Raw genomic sequence first — 15,587 nt, forward strand, 5'->3', positions numbered from 1 at the left:
TTAGGGTAAAAAAGTAACATTCAAACCTCCCCACATAAACTAAAACATCCTAGATTCCTCCACCACCTCATGAATCTCTTTGTCCAAACAAATCCAACCAACTTCAGGAAAAAATTGAAGTATGGGCATCTAGATCTGTTGATATGTTTAGAGGCATAGCCCTAATTACTTCCTGCACTTCTTGGAAACCATGTGGTCACATTAAAGTTGATTTCTACTCCTTACTGATGTTTTTTGGAGTAAATTTTCTAATATTATTGATAGCAAATTTTATATTGTGTGAAGGCTTTGTTAGTACATCCTTATGATAAGCTATCAATTCCTCCTCAATTTACTAATGTTGTATCTTTCTTTATCCATCATTTCCAGTAAACGAGAAAACACAGCTCACATGCCTATGTTGAATCATAGATTTGTAAAAAAAATTAGAGTTATTTCCCACCTCTTTCAACCATTGAACTCTAGAGTTTGTCACTGTAATGTTTCTTCCTGTTGTATTCTGATGCAGGAGCATCTAGACCGGGCCAGCAATGTGACGGGGTGGTCACATGTTGTGGCTACATGCAAGACTTGAGGAAGACTTAGTTGTTAAATTTGTGTTAATTTCAATAAGGGTAGGTAATTAAAAGTGGTCTAATTTAGTTAAATGTTGAGTTATAACTAAATAACTAATTCTTTCTTGTGTGGAAAGAAGTAGTTAGGTGTGACTGATGTATAATTTCCTTTTGGTAGAATAGAACGGAGAGAGAGGTAGGAGACAGGGGTTTTCCTGTAAATCTATGAACAGCTGAAAGGGCCATGGATTTTGAATATCTGGCCATGAACAAGAGGCTCTTTGTAATTGTTGTTTTTATCTCTGTAGAATTTGACTTTTGAGCCATATGCACATTGTTGAATTCAATTTTGTATGAATATGTTTGGTTTTAATAACCTTTGTGTTGTGATTCTGCACATGGAGTTAGTTCTGGAATGTACGCAGGAGTAACCTCTGTGTAAATCAGTTCTTAACAGTATATGTCTCATCTGTAAACTGTAAGTGTTTTTTTTCCCTGCGTGGAATCGTTGATTGGTGTGAGTATATTCAGTGGTTATACATTCGAAATTGGTGGTGTATCTAAGAATAGCACTGGTTAAAAAAATTATGTGACCGATTTTGTTATAAGCTGAACAAAATCATTTTGGAAAAAAGAAATCGATGTGTATGTGATAGCCATCGATTGTTTGCTGTGTTGATTGATATGGGGTTTGGTTCTTTGCTGTGATAAATGAATATGTATAGCCATCGATCGTTTGTTGGATTGGTCGTTATGGAGTTTGGTTCTTTGTTGTTATAATTGATAGTATTTAATACAGATTTATGGTTATGACCATCAGTTCCTCAATTCAAATGATTGTAGATGCAGTTGCCCAAACGCTGGAATAAACCAATGCGTAGAGCACAGGTCTATAAACAAAGGACAGTGTGGTTTTAAAACCCAATTTGATTATCAAATCGAAGGCGTTGAACAGTGAAGGTCTCAGCTACTGAGCGATTCTGTGGTGAGTTTGCAGAACTCTGTTTCGGTGCAGAGCCAGAGAGCGTCCAATGGAGATGACGAGAAGCCAAAGGTCGATGTGTGGGGTATGAATTTTCCAGGTTGAGCTTTTAAAGCATGGGCACATTCTTTTTATTGAACTTTGATTTTAAAATCCAGCCATATGTGAATGTTGAGATGAGAGGATTGCTTGGACATTGAAGAATTACTTGGGCGATTATTCGAGATGGGTTTTGTATATGCCTGAGAATGGAGAGATTCTGGGTTTTGCAGGGTAGACCTGCATCAAGTGGTATCAGAGCAGGAATAGCTCTGTGTGGAGATTTAAGTTTTCAGTTAAATCAATTGCATGTGTTAAAAATGGATGTTTCCATTTGTGGCCCAGAACAGGCTAAAGTTTGGGTGAAGAGACCAAATAGGAGGATCTCATGAACTATTGGGATAGTTAAAAAGCATCTGAAGATGTGTTGGCGAGAGAAGCAGACGAGGCTATGCAGTATTGCAATTTTTCTCACAGTTTATGTATGTTTGCAGGATGTGTGAAAGATGGTGAGCAGTCTGATGGAACTGTCACAAAGGAGAATGAAACATTTGAGGTAAAGCCTGGTAGGGAATTCCTTTCAGAGAAGGAAGGTAATGATTTATCACAACAGGAAGAAATCACAAATGAATTCTTGTTGGGAATAAGACAGCAATTCGAAGCTGTTATGGAATAGGAGAAACGTGGAAATGCTGAAGAAAAATTCCAAGGAGGTAAACAAATGTATTTGTTTAATGAAATTGCTGACGAAAGTTTTCGATGTAATGATGTTGAAACCAGGATAACTCAGGAAGATTGCCAGAGTGAAGGTAGTGATGAAGTGCTAAAAAGATTTCAGAGGGAAATCGAGTTTTTGGAACGGTGGCTAAAGGAACCTGATGGAGGAGGAAAACTTGTAGAATCTGATCCAGGAGAAATTACAGTTACTATGCATGATAGAGATGAAATATTTTTAACATTTATGCAGTTGAATGAATGTCATAAATTTTCAAATAATGATGTAACCGTAGGTACAGAAAACGACATTAACAGATATGATGTGGAAATCAGATGAATCGAGCATAAGTTATTTGGTAGTGAGATTGAAGATCAGAATCCGCAAGGAAGTTGTGTCCGTAGGGACATTAATGAAACTGTGAATTAGCAGGATGAAGACGAAAGCAACTAACAATTCGAAACAAGATCTATTGATGTCCAGAAAGTAAAAGATGGGAGATTGATGCCTGAAGCATCAAAAGAGACCAAGAGGTCCTATTTCTTTAAAACTAACAATTTATTGGTGAATGCAGGTATTGTTGTCGGTGCTGAGAAACATTTGACTCAGTTGAGCAGTCAAATGAGGGAAGAAGAGGAGGTCGAAGAGCCACCATAGTCTACTGACAGTGAAGACAATGGAGGGGCCAAGGCTAGAAAAAAAGGGTCAAGAGGCCGCACAAAGGTGGGATTGGAGACTGGCAAAGGAGACGAAGTTGTTGAGGAAACCAGCGTGGCAGTTTTGGAAGAAACCCCCCGTTGTGCTGATAGCAAGCGTGGCACCAGTAAAGATAAGAAGAAGAGATTGAGAAGCGACTCCTATAGGCCGTGTGGGCCCATAACCCACAGGCATGAAGATGGTTTTATTGGGGAAACCAGATTTTGGGTTCGCCCCAGAATTCGTTTTCAAGAAGAAAATTTTGTGGAGTTGGTTACTAAAAATGATGGGCTCCACATGTCAAGTAGTTCTATGTTTGAAGCAAGTATGCCATTAAGCATTCCAATTGCTGTCAGTGGTAATGATGGTGCTTCTGTAGTCCGCAAGAAGAAAAATAATAGAAATGTAAAAAGCAAACATAAGACTGATAAGCAGGGCATAAATGTTAGTTCTGTAGGGTCAACAGAACATGATATCAGTATGTCTACACAGACAAATAGCATTGGTGGGGATTCAAAACATGGAGTAGAAAATGTAATTAGTAATTCCATCAAAGAAGTAAATAATGATGTTGATATGCAGAATGGAAAATCTGAATTTACTTCTGTAGGAGCTGGTGGGAATGATGTCAATGTAGTCCATGATACTTCGGAAGGCCAAGGAAGCATTATTAGAATAGATGATGCAGAGGAAAAAATTGAAAACTCTTTGGAGTTAAATCAACACACTAAAGTATTGAAGAAAGAAGAAGGTCCAGAATCGCCAATTGGAATATTGTTGAAAGGGGACACATAGTCTAAATTTGTGAAACAGAGATGCCGCTGGATAGCAGCAACCAGCTAGAGCAGGAAGGAAGAATTAATGAAGAAGACCAGCAAGTAGATCGACTGGAAACAAAGATTGAGAACATAAAGGAAATGATGTTGAAGCAGACCAGAAGGCAAAGGCTAGCAGCATCAGAAAAAGTGATCAGCGAAGTACAAAAATATTTTTAGTAGGGTAAGAGAATTGGTCCAAATGATCCTGACACCGCCAAAAATCTTGAAGAGACCAAAACAGCAGTAAAAAATGTTAGATTTATTGAGGCCATCTCAGCGAATGGTCTTGAGAATCACTCTGTTGATGAATCCATTAATTTTCATTCAATAAAGGTGGAGCGATAGCATGGAATAGAAGGAGAAAATATTACAGTGATGGATGACTTCAAGAATCAGGAAAATATGCACAGAAGGTGTGCGTCTCAAATATTATTGCAAGTAAAAGATTTGCTGGAGGCGATGCCATCGTTGGTTGACATCAACATTCCGAATGGAAAGCGATTCACTGTTTGTGATGACATCCATGTTGGAGTCATACTCGTGCTATTTGTATTCAAGTGTATGTGTCCAACTGAACTCTGTCTTGCAAGAGGAAATCATGAAAGCAAGAGTATGAACCAGATTTATAGTTTTGAGGGCGAAGTCAAGTCCAAGTACATTGGAAGCATGGTTGAGCTTTTCGCTGAAGTGTTTTGCTGCATGCCTTTGGCTCATGTCCTCAATGACAAGATTTTTGTTGTCCGTAATAGTCTTTTTAGCGTTGATGGTATAAGACTGGAAGATATCAAAGAAATTGTTCGATTCTGCGAGCCCCCTGAAGAGGGTTTGATGTGTGGAATACTTTGTAGCGATCCACAGCTCCATAAAGGGCATGGACCCAGCAAACGAGAGGTTGGTTTGTCTTTTGGAGAAGATGTGACCAAAATATTTCTGCAAGAAAACAATCTTGCGCAGGTGGTCAGGACTCATGAAGTTAAAGAGGAAGATGAAATTGAACACAACGGCAAACTTATTATGGTGTTTTCAGCTCCAAACTATTGTGACCAGGGAAGGAAGATGAAGCAGGAAGCAGCAGACATGCAGCCTAAATGGAGGAGCAGAGCATAGGGACAACTCCAGGACAAAATCTGGGATCCAGGAGGAATTTTTATCTTTCTTCTTGCCTTTTTGAAAGCACATGATCAGGAGATCATGAATGTTTTCAGCCGTGAGAGTCTGATGCAGGAGCATCTAGACCGGGCCAGCAATGTGATGGGTTGGTCACATGCTGTGGCTAAATGCAAGACTTGAGGAAGACATAGTTGTTAAATTTGTGTTAATTTCAATAAGGGTAGGTAATTAAAAGTGGTCTAGTTTAGTTAAATGTTGAGTTATAACTGAATAACTAATTCTTTCTTGTGTGGAAAGAAGTAGTTAGGTGTGACTGATGTATAATTTCCTTTTGGTAGAATAGAACAGAGAGAGAGGTAGGAGACAGGGGTTTTCCTGTAAATCTATGAACAGCTGAAAGGGCCATGGATTTTGAATATCTGGCCATGAACAAGAGGCTCTTTGTAATTGTTGTTTTTATCTCTATAGAATTTGACTTTTGAGCCATATGCACATTGTTGAGTTCGATTTTCTATGAATATGTTTGGTTTTAATAACCTTTCTGGTGTGCTTCTGCACATGGAGTTAGTTCTGGAATGTACGCAGGAGTAACCTCTGTGTAAATCGGTTCTTAACAATATATGTCTCATCTGTAAACTGTAAGTGTTTTTTTTCCCTGCATGGAATCGCTGATTGGTGTGAGTATATTCAGTGGTTATACATTCAAAATTGGTGGTGTATCTGAGAATAGCACTGGTTAAAAAAAATCTGTGACAGATTTCGTTAAAAGCTGAACATAATCGTTTTGGCAAAAATAAATTGATGTGTATGTGATAGCTATCGATTGTTCGCTGTGTTGATTGATATGGGGTTTGGTTCTTTGTTGTGATAAATGAATATGTATAGCCATCGATCATTGGTTGGATTGGTCGTTATGGAGTTTGGTTCTTTGCTATTATAATCGATAGTATTTAATACAAATTTATGGTTATGACCATCATTTCGTCAATTCAAATGATTGTAGATGCAGTTGCCCAAACACTGGAATAAACCAATGCATAGAGCACAGGTCTATAAACAAAGGACATTGTGGTTTTAAAACCCAATTTGATTGTCAAATCAAAGACGTTGAACAGTGAAGGTCTTAGCTACTGAGTGATTCTGTGCTGAGTTTGCAGAACTCTGTTTCGGTGCAGATCCAGAGAGCGTCCAATGGAGATGACAAGAAGCCAAGTGTCGATGTGTGGGGTATGAATTTGCCAGGTTGAGCTTTTAAAGCATGGGCCCATTCTTTTTTTTATTGAACTTTGATTTTAAAATCCAGCCATATGTGAATGCTGAGATGAGAGGATTGCTTTGACATTGAAGAATTACTTGGGCGATTATTCGAGATGGGTTTTGTATATGCCTGAGAATGGAGAAATTCTGGGTTTTGCAGGGTAGACCTGCATCATATTCTCATTTCAAGCTTATTTAGTGTGATCCCCTCCTTCATCAGTAAATCAGAAGAGTGTCCTTCTATAATCATATGCTACTAAATATCCTTCATCTAATATTCCAACCTTTGCTTTTCCTTTAATGTATTACCAAATTTCGTCTTCATCCATGACTGATGATTTGCTTTCAATTCCTCAAGTTTCAACTGCAAGGTATACATCTTATTCTTTGCTTGTATTGTAATTGTGTCGCACCATACTCTAGCTTTCTCTAAAACCTCAGGTGGCTTAAGCCAAACTCTCTCAAAATGAAAACGTTTGCTACATGGGGCTTCTTTAAGATAAATCTCGAAATGAATTAGTGAATGATCTTATCCAAGATAGGGGATAATAGCTTCTTTGGTAAAGACTTCCTTATCAAACATTGATTCAGACACCAAAAATCAGTCAATGTGACTGGATACCTAATGTCTACCCCACCTTCGATTATTCATATTCATATTTTTATCCCATAGATATGATTTTTAATTAAATTTGGAATAATTCAAGTTTAAGATTCTTTAAAAATGGTTAAGATATATGTTTTAATAATGTCATGTTATTTTTGTTAAAATAATGAGATTACGAGATTATCAATATTGTATGTTGATAAAGTTAATATCATTTTGTTGCAATGTATGCCTCTCTTTTCACTATAATTTAGAATAATCATTGAGTGCATTCTAGATTTGATGATTACCCGACTTTCCGATTGATATGCTTTGACTAGATTGATGTTTGGTACTCTTTTGGATTATGCACTCTAATAATTTTTCATGTCATGGATATATGTGAATCATGAAAATATCAAGGGTTAATTTTTTCAAATAGTTTCATTGGGTGTATGAACAAGTAACTTGTTTGATGGTGGATATATATGATTTGTACAATTCCAGTAACATTCTTATTCAAATATATTAATGACCTCTCAAGTGGATATGAATAACTGCATGGAGATGTAATGCAAAGTGAGTTAAGTTAGATGCCGAAGTTATGGATAGGACATTATCTATCAATTTGAATATGAAGTTATGAACATGCTAATATGATTCGGAACTTGTTGGAAGAGTGACACACACACACACACACACACACACACACATACACACACACACACACACACACACATACACACACACACACACACACACACATATATATATATATATATATATATATTATTGCTAATTAATCTTATACATGTGTAACTGTTATAAGAAGAGGTTGATACATGATAAATAACTTTCACATTTCCATGAGGGAAGACCATATGAAGCAACTCACAAAGTATAAGTAAGGAGCATGTTCTGGCTAATTGCAATCCTTAAGACCTCAATGACCACTAGCCTCTTATGTGAGTAAATGGAATATAAATAACATAGAAATTTTCCATGTTATATTGGTTTTCTTCCTACCATGAAAATGTCTACTTGAAAAGATGACCATAACCTCACCATTGGTACTAATTATATTGGTATCAATAGTATTGTTGATACATATTCAATATTTTAAGAAATATATCCATTATTTGGATCCCATTTAAAATTACATTATGAATAAATAAATTCATGAAAGTAATATTTCTACAAGGATAATTACATGGATTTCATGAGAGTGAACATTGGAGTAAAAATGCATTTTATTTCTTTATATAACTTGAAATGGAAGTTAGCTATTAACAATACATATTAGTATAAATTTAATATATTATGCTACATTTTTTTAATTTAAAAATAAAATTTGTTTTGAAATAATCAAGAAAAATGATAATGGGAAACTTTATAAATTTGAAAAATTACCGAGCTAAGAAATAATGATATATGTTTTTAGAAATTAGAATTATTTGTGAAAGGGACAAGTGGATAAATAGATAATAAAGATATTAGTGAATTAATGATTAGAAAATTTTTAGACATGTTGAATTTTGTACAAACAATGTAAAAAGAGAGAGGGAGTGGCTATATAAAACATCTAGATACTTATTTTAGTATTGAAAATTTTTATTTGGAAATAAATATTCCATCTTTTTAATAACTATATAATTTATTAATAAAATTCTCACATCATTTGATTATTGTTAATTTATACACATTCATATAAATTTTGTAACTTCAAATAATTTTTTTTAAAATGCATCAGAAAACCAATCTTCACTTTACATAATAAAAAATTTAGTCCCAACAACAAATTACAACTAATATTCATAAAACCATTAAATTAAAAAAAAAAAAACACAAAATGGATAGACCTATTCCAAGATCTTACAACTAATATTCATAAGACCATTAAGTAAAAAAAAACACATACATTTAATATGGATAGGCCTATTTCAATATCTTTTAAAGCTTTATGTTAACATTTTGCTAACTTCTAAACATTCCTATAACCTTTATAACTTCAAATCTAACCTCTGTAATTTGGAGGTGGAAGCGTCACTCCTATCTTTAACTATAACATGAGGAAAGCGAACGATACCTAAACTTTGCGATATTCAATAATATTTTGATAAATTTGAGGCGTAAAGGTCAATAGATCGACGCTTCTTGTATTCAGATGCATGCAAAGACAAGTCATCAAACGAACTGCAAGTCATAAAACGATCATCTGTGATGATGTAATGCTGTGAGATTAGAGATGCTTCGGTTTGAAAACGTGCGCCTACGTCGAATAGTTTCAATTTGAAATTGTCGTTTTCACATGCGTTCTCCAGGAAATGAAAATGATGTGTTCCATGTATTACCAAGAAAGGAAAAATATATAGGAACCATAGAGTGTGAAGGTAAACCGAGCGGGCAAAGCTAAGGCATCGTTCTAATCCATAGAGTGTGAACGTAAACCGAGCGGGCAAAGCTAACGCAACGTTCTAATCTACTGAATGTTTCAAACTTAAATTTTTGTTTCTCTTATTTATATTTTAATGCAGGAGTGATCGATATTTAAACGAATTTCTAAAAAACAGAAAACCCTGAAGCGGAAATAAAAAATTATAAAAAATTAAGTTATTTATTTTATTATTTTGTTTTATTATCTTGAATATATAAATTTTATTGAAAATAAATAATATATTTCCTCATGAGGGTAGTTTTATTAGATTTATTGGTTATTAATACTGATTGGTTGAGATTCCAAGTTTAAATTTGAAGTTTAAATCCCAGTGGAATACACATGTTGTAAGTGACTTATTTGTGACTTTTATGAAATAGTTTTATCTCCAGTTGCACAACATTAATAACTGACATATATGAGATAGTATGGTATTTTAATTTGTTCCCATTAAATAAATATTTAAAATCTATTTGATATATAAGTGATTAAATGTGAGAAACTTATTAGGTGTAAAAACAAAACCTGTTGCAACCCAATATGAGAGAAATGTATAGCTTCTTAGGTAATTAACATAGAGTTCACACTACATTTTAAAAAGTTACTAATAAAAAATAATTCAATGTCACTCATAAAGAAATATTAAAATGGGACCTTAAATAATGTAACGTAAGGTGAGGTGATTGAAAGTAAGATATTTTTTATTTGGCCTATAGGTGATTTTGGAGATATGTATGCCCTTCAATTTTTTATATGGAGTTCACATATAGCATTTAAAAAGATATTAATAACCAAAAAAATGTCAATTAATGTCAATTAATCGTGTACCAAACTTACAAGGATATAAAGAAAAACTCATTGTACAGTTGACTAGAAAATGTCAACTATAAATAAAATATTTAGATGCCCAACTTAAATGAAATAATCGTGTACCAAATTTACAAGTACATAAAAAGAAAAGGTAACTAAAAATTAAAAAAAAATGTGATTATGACATTATACTTATGTTTGAGATACCCTTGTAATTCATGCAAAATTGTATACTTATGTTTGAGATACTATTGTAATTCACACAAATCTTAATATATAGTTTATATGTGGCATTTGAAAAACAATAAATAACAAAAAATCATTTAAATGTTAGTGAAGTAGAAAGTAAAATGATATTATGGTTAAAACATTTGAATGTAGTATTATTTACTATAAGGGAGATGTATGATTCCTTTCATGCTTAACATGAGATTGACATGTGAAAATTAAAGTATATCTATTTTAACTATAAATATATTGTGGGTTGAAAAATATTAAAATTTGAGGAAATTCTTTCTCCTTTAAGGGTGACAATTCAATGATGTTTTACTCACATATTGTTAAGATAGATCTATACTCATTATACATATTTATGCATTCAAATATACAATTATAAAATGAAAAAATACACATGCTACACACACCATGTGTATTTTTGAATACCGAAATGGATTAAACCCTTCCAAATATCTCTTGGACACTTGGATTGTGTACACAACACAATCCAAACCTAGAATTCCAACCATTCTTTGTTCGATTTTAGACAAAATTTATTGAACAAAATACCTAAAAATGGTGAGAATTATAAATAATTAAAATATTAAAATCTTTTAACCATAAGAATTTACATTTTTTAAGTTCTTTTATAAGTAACTTTGTTACATATATATATATATACATATATATATATATATATATATATATATATATATATATATATATATATATATATATATATATGTATGTATGTTTGTGTGTGTGTGGGTGTGTGGGTGTGTGTTTGTGTGTGTGTGTGTATATGTGTGTGTGTGTGTGTGTGTGTGTAAGACACGAATGAGAAGTGATTTTAATAAATTTTTGCCCAGTCACAACAAATATGAGGGGAATTCAATGCATTGCCATATCTTTATGGGATCTTTCATTGAGAAAATAACTAAACTCATGGGATACATATCCCAATAATTTCCATAGGTATTACAACTGAGACCTTCTTCATGTTTACAACACTATATTCTTATGTATTCCGAGCATAAGAGAATGAGAAAATAGTACATTGAGCTATTTGTGGGGATTTGGAGTAGATAATTTGCACAGAGTTGGGAACTTGAAGCCAAGTTAGAATCTATTTCGTGTTATTGGTTTTCTTTATTTGGTTTCCTACTTGAGAGGGGTTTACATTGAACTTCGAGAAGGTTTTCCATTGTTTTCTCTCACACATGCATGAACTACTCTAATTGCCATAGATAAAAATAAAGTAATATTAAAAAATTATCTACATAAATTTTTTTATTAATTTCTTGATGTCGCTTTTAGGCTAAAAGTTCCTCTAACGTTTTATCAAAATATGAGCTTGCACCAAGAGGGATGATCTATGAAGAGGCTTGCTATTATTTTTCCACTGACACTTTTGAATTTCCCTAATCCTCATTAGGGGATTCCTCCATAGGGGTATCTTCTTCTTGTTCAGGATCTTGAAGGGCCTTAAAAGAGTTTTTGTTGAAGGAAGGTTTCAGAATTGAATATGTTGCAACATATTATTTGGGTCTATCAGCTTGTTATGTTATTTCCATATTTTCTTTTATGTTGGTTGGAAACTCATCCCTTTAGAAACAGGGGTTGGGGCTTGTTTATATCTTTTCCTAGGGGAATTTTTTTGGTGAAGTTCCTATAACAATGACAAATGATGTATTTAAACTAAATATGCTCATAGTCTAATTCGAAGATATGGATCCATTCTCCAAGATTTGTCTTTAGGGTCAACATAGATGCAAGCACAAGAAAATTGTCCTCCTTTTGTTTATTCTTTATTTAGATAGCGGCCCATATTGTTTCCATTGTGTTTAGTGCATTAGGCCTTATAGATGAACAAGGAGGTGTGAAAATTGAACCCACAGTAGAAATCTAGTGATATCATAATCTAAATTGAAATCAAGAGTCCATGGAGTGATGAAGAGGCCTATGGAGCCCGTGAAATACAAACCTGATATGAAAATAAAATATTTTTCATTTTTGTATAGAAACAAAAGGACATGGAATCCCCTTCCAACTGTAAACAAAGTTACTTGTCCTTGAATCTTCAGGGACCATTGTTCTATGATCCAAGTTTCAACAACTTCTGGATTTGGCCAAAAGCCCATGAAATTTCTAGCCAACATATTTTTTAAGAGAGACAAGGCTCTCTTGCAAAAATATTAAGGAGAGAGATCCACTAGGGTCTCAGCTAATTTCTTCACAATTTTGTTTTTGGGAGAAGAAGTCCCTAAGGTTTTTGAGACTATAGTGGGGCTTTGAAAGTTGCTTCCTTCTCCATGTCATTATTAACAGAATGTAGAGAAAACATGGATGACAACAGAAACAAGAGAAGCTATGGGTTTAAAGAGTCAACAAGCATAATAATCCCTGTGATTAAACCATCCAAACAAGCTCGAGCATGCTTTGGGCTTGTAAGAAAACTATCAGTGATTAGGGAAACCCTAGTCTCCTGATAGAGACCTCCATTTAGAATATAAAAATAATTTTATTTAATATATTTTAAAATACATATTAATATTGAAATAGTTGATTTATGATATATATTGAATTTATTATTATTACTATTATTTTTTTCAAATATCATAAATTAACTTTATATAAAGAATTAAATGGTACGCATATTAGAAGGTAATATTTTTTTTTACTTTCCCAATTATTTCTTATTTTTTGGGCATTGCAATATTTTATTATAATCAAGCCTAAAATAATTTTTAAATATATAAAGAAAGTTGATAATTCTTTTATTATTTTTTCTAAGCTTGGTAGGACTACATCTTCATCATGTCCAACTTCACACCCCGATCGAGGGGATAGCACAAGATTTGAACCCAAGACTTTTAATTCGGTGAGACTTCATTCCCACGGCCATAGGCAATTATGCTATCCCAAGTGCACTAAAGAAAGTTGATAATTACAAAAATAAATTAATGTGGATATTCAAGTAAGTTATTGAACTCCTTAGTTGAAATATTTTAAAAAATATAAGAGTTGTACATCTTCTTCATATTGAAAACTGAAAATATTTTCTTTTTATATATATAAAATATTATTACTACACATAAACAACTAAATATTTATGCCATAAGGTGTTCCATCTCAAAAGAACTCCCCTCTCGTGCCACCTGTACCTTTATTTACCTTTGATTCAGGTGTTAGATGATGGAAGTAACCTCTGCCACCCAATTAAAAATGAGTATTAGTCAGTTATGATTCAATCTGTTGTGTGATAGTTACGATATGGGCACTTTTTTAAATATCATAATGCAGAGTGAAATCTAGGGTTAATGGCATCCACAAAGAGCTAGAGGTGGAGATCTGCATTTTTTGCTCTTGGGTAATGGCGAGGGACAATAATTGTGAGAATGGTGTGCAGTTGGCAACAGGGTCTGTTGGGTCCCTATAATACTAGTGATTACCCCATTACTATTGTAGTTATACCCCTTATTTATATTGTTGTGCCCCCATTGCCCCCATATTGTTATTAATGTGCCCATATAATCCCTCTATTGTTATTTTTGTGGCTTTATATTATTATTGTTAGGTCGGCTGGATTATATTGTGACTCCTTAGACTCCTATCTATAGAAAGGAGGTTTTGTCATTTGTATCATCCAAGAATTGTTCATTTATGTAATGTAAAGGAGGTTGCCCCCTCGAAGAGGCTGAATTCTAAGGCATTGATCTATCTTTTCTATCTTTTCTTGAGCTGGTTTCATAACATTTGGTATCGGAGCTTTGGATTCTAGGGTTTCGCTGCTCCAAACAGGTCATCGTGGAAGTTTCTCTATAACTTTTTTTCTGTGACATTTCAGAAGTCACAAAAAAAACCAATTTGAGAAGAAATCGCGCTGAACCTTGGGTCCGAATTTCAGAGCTTTTCGCGTGATATTTTCGGAGATATGATCTGAGGAAGTTGGTCTTTTTGCAGACTCCTGAATTACACTCAAAACAGGTGACCTGGGGAAAATCATCATAAATTTCTTTCTGAGCATCGGATTGAAATTTCGTAAGAAGGTGCAGAAAGAGGATGGACTGTAGTTTCCTTTTGTATAATTTTTACAGTCAAAGGTTGAAACAGTGACATGTGGCACTTCATACAAGTTCGATCTACTGAACTAGTCTATAATTAGGTCACTGTGGGAGATTGTGCATAACTCTTTCTTGGAGAATCCAATTTGGATCAGACTAGTGGCATTGGAAAGAGGACATAGAAGGCTACTACAAGTCGCAATTTCAGAACTGGATGATTCGAAATTACAGAGATACATCAGATTCAATATCAGGCTTCTACAAAGTAAAAAACAGGTGTATAGTTTTTTTTTTTTAATTTTTGCATAAGCTTGGTTTTAAGGAATTCAAATGGCATAGTAAAGCATTATTATCGGTAACTGATGCTCCGAGGAAAGAAAATGCAAACACCTAGTAAGGAACCTGAAAGCTCTACCATGAGTCATGAAGAAGAGGAAGAAATGCTACATGATATATCAAAATTACAAGAAGTGCAACAAATGTCACGCTCACAAAGTAAAGTTGAAACAATTAAGACACCAGGTCTATTACAACCTTTATCCATTCCAAGCCAACGTTGGGAGGAGGTATCAATGGATTTTATCACTGGTTTACCCAAGTCTGAGGGAAAGAGTGTCATCATGGTGGTAGTTGACAGACTTACCAAGTATGCACACTTTTGTGCATTATCACATCCAATTAAAGCCAGTACAGTTTCTACTACATTTATGGAAATAATTCAAAAGCTACATGGAAACCCAAAGATTATTGTAAGTGACAGAGATCCCATTTTCACTGGAAATTTTTGGACAGAATTATTTTCTTCTCTTGGTACTCAGTTAGCTCATAGCTCATCTTATCATCCTCAATCTGATGGGCAAACTGAGATAGTAAACAAATTTTTTGAAGGATATCTTCGTTGCTTTGTATCTGATAAACAAACACAATGGGTCAAATGCTTGCCTCTGGTTGAATGGTGGTATAACACTTCCTTTCATACAGCAACAAAAATGACCCCATTTATGGCACTTTATGGGTATCAACCACCATCCATCACATCATATTTAAGAGAAAATTATAAGGTTCAGGCAGTGGAACATCGCATCAAACATCAACAACAAGTCCCGCAACTCTTAAAGGATAACCTCATGTTGGCACAGAATAGAATGAAACAACAGGCAGATCAACATCGCAGTGAAAGAAGTTTTGATGTAGGTGATTGGGTATTCCTACGGCTACAACCATATAAGCAAATGTCCCTCAAGCAAGCTAAGAAGGATAATAAATTATCACCAAAGTATTATGGTCCGTACAAGGTGTTGCAAAA

General features: G+C 34.0%; 1 pseudogene; it reads left to right on the forward strand.

Moving 5' to 3' along the window:
- Positions 1-4,179: 4,179 nt before the first annotated feature.
- On the forward strand, positions 4,180-4,911 carry LOC149159533 (serine/threonine-protein phosphatase 5 pseudogene; annotated as a pseudogene).
- Positions 4,912-15,587: the final 10,676 nt, after the last annotated feature.

The sequence above is a fragment of the Pinus tabuliformis genome, chromosome 5_2, assembly GCF_031772625.1.
Source record: "Pinus tabuliformis cultivar Carrire ecotype Pingquan chromosome 5_2, CPIR1, whole genome shotgun sequence".
NCBI lineage: Eukaryota > Viridiplantae > Streptophyta > Pinopsida > Pinales > Pinaceae > Pinus > Pinus tabuliformis.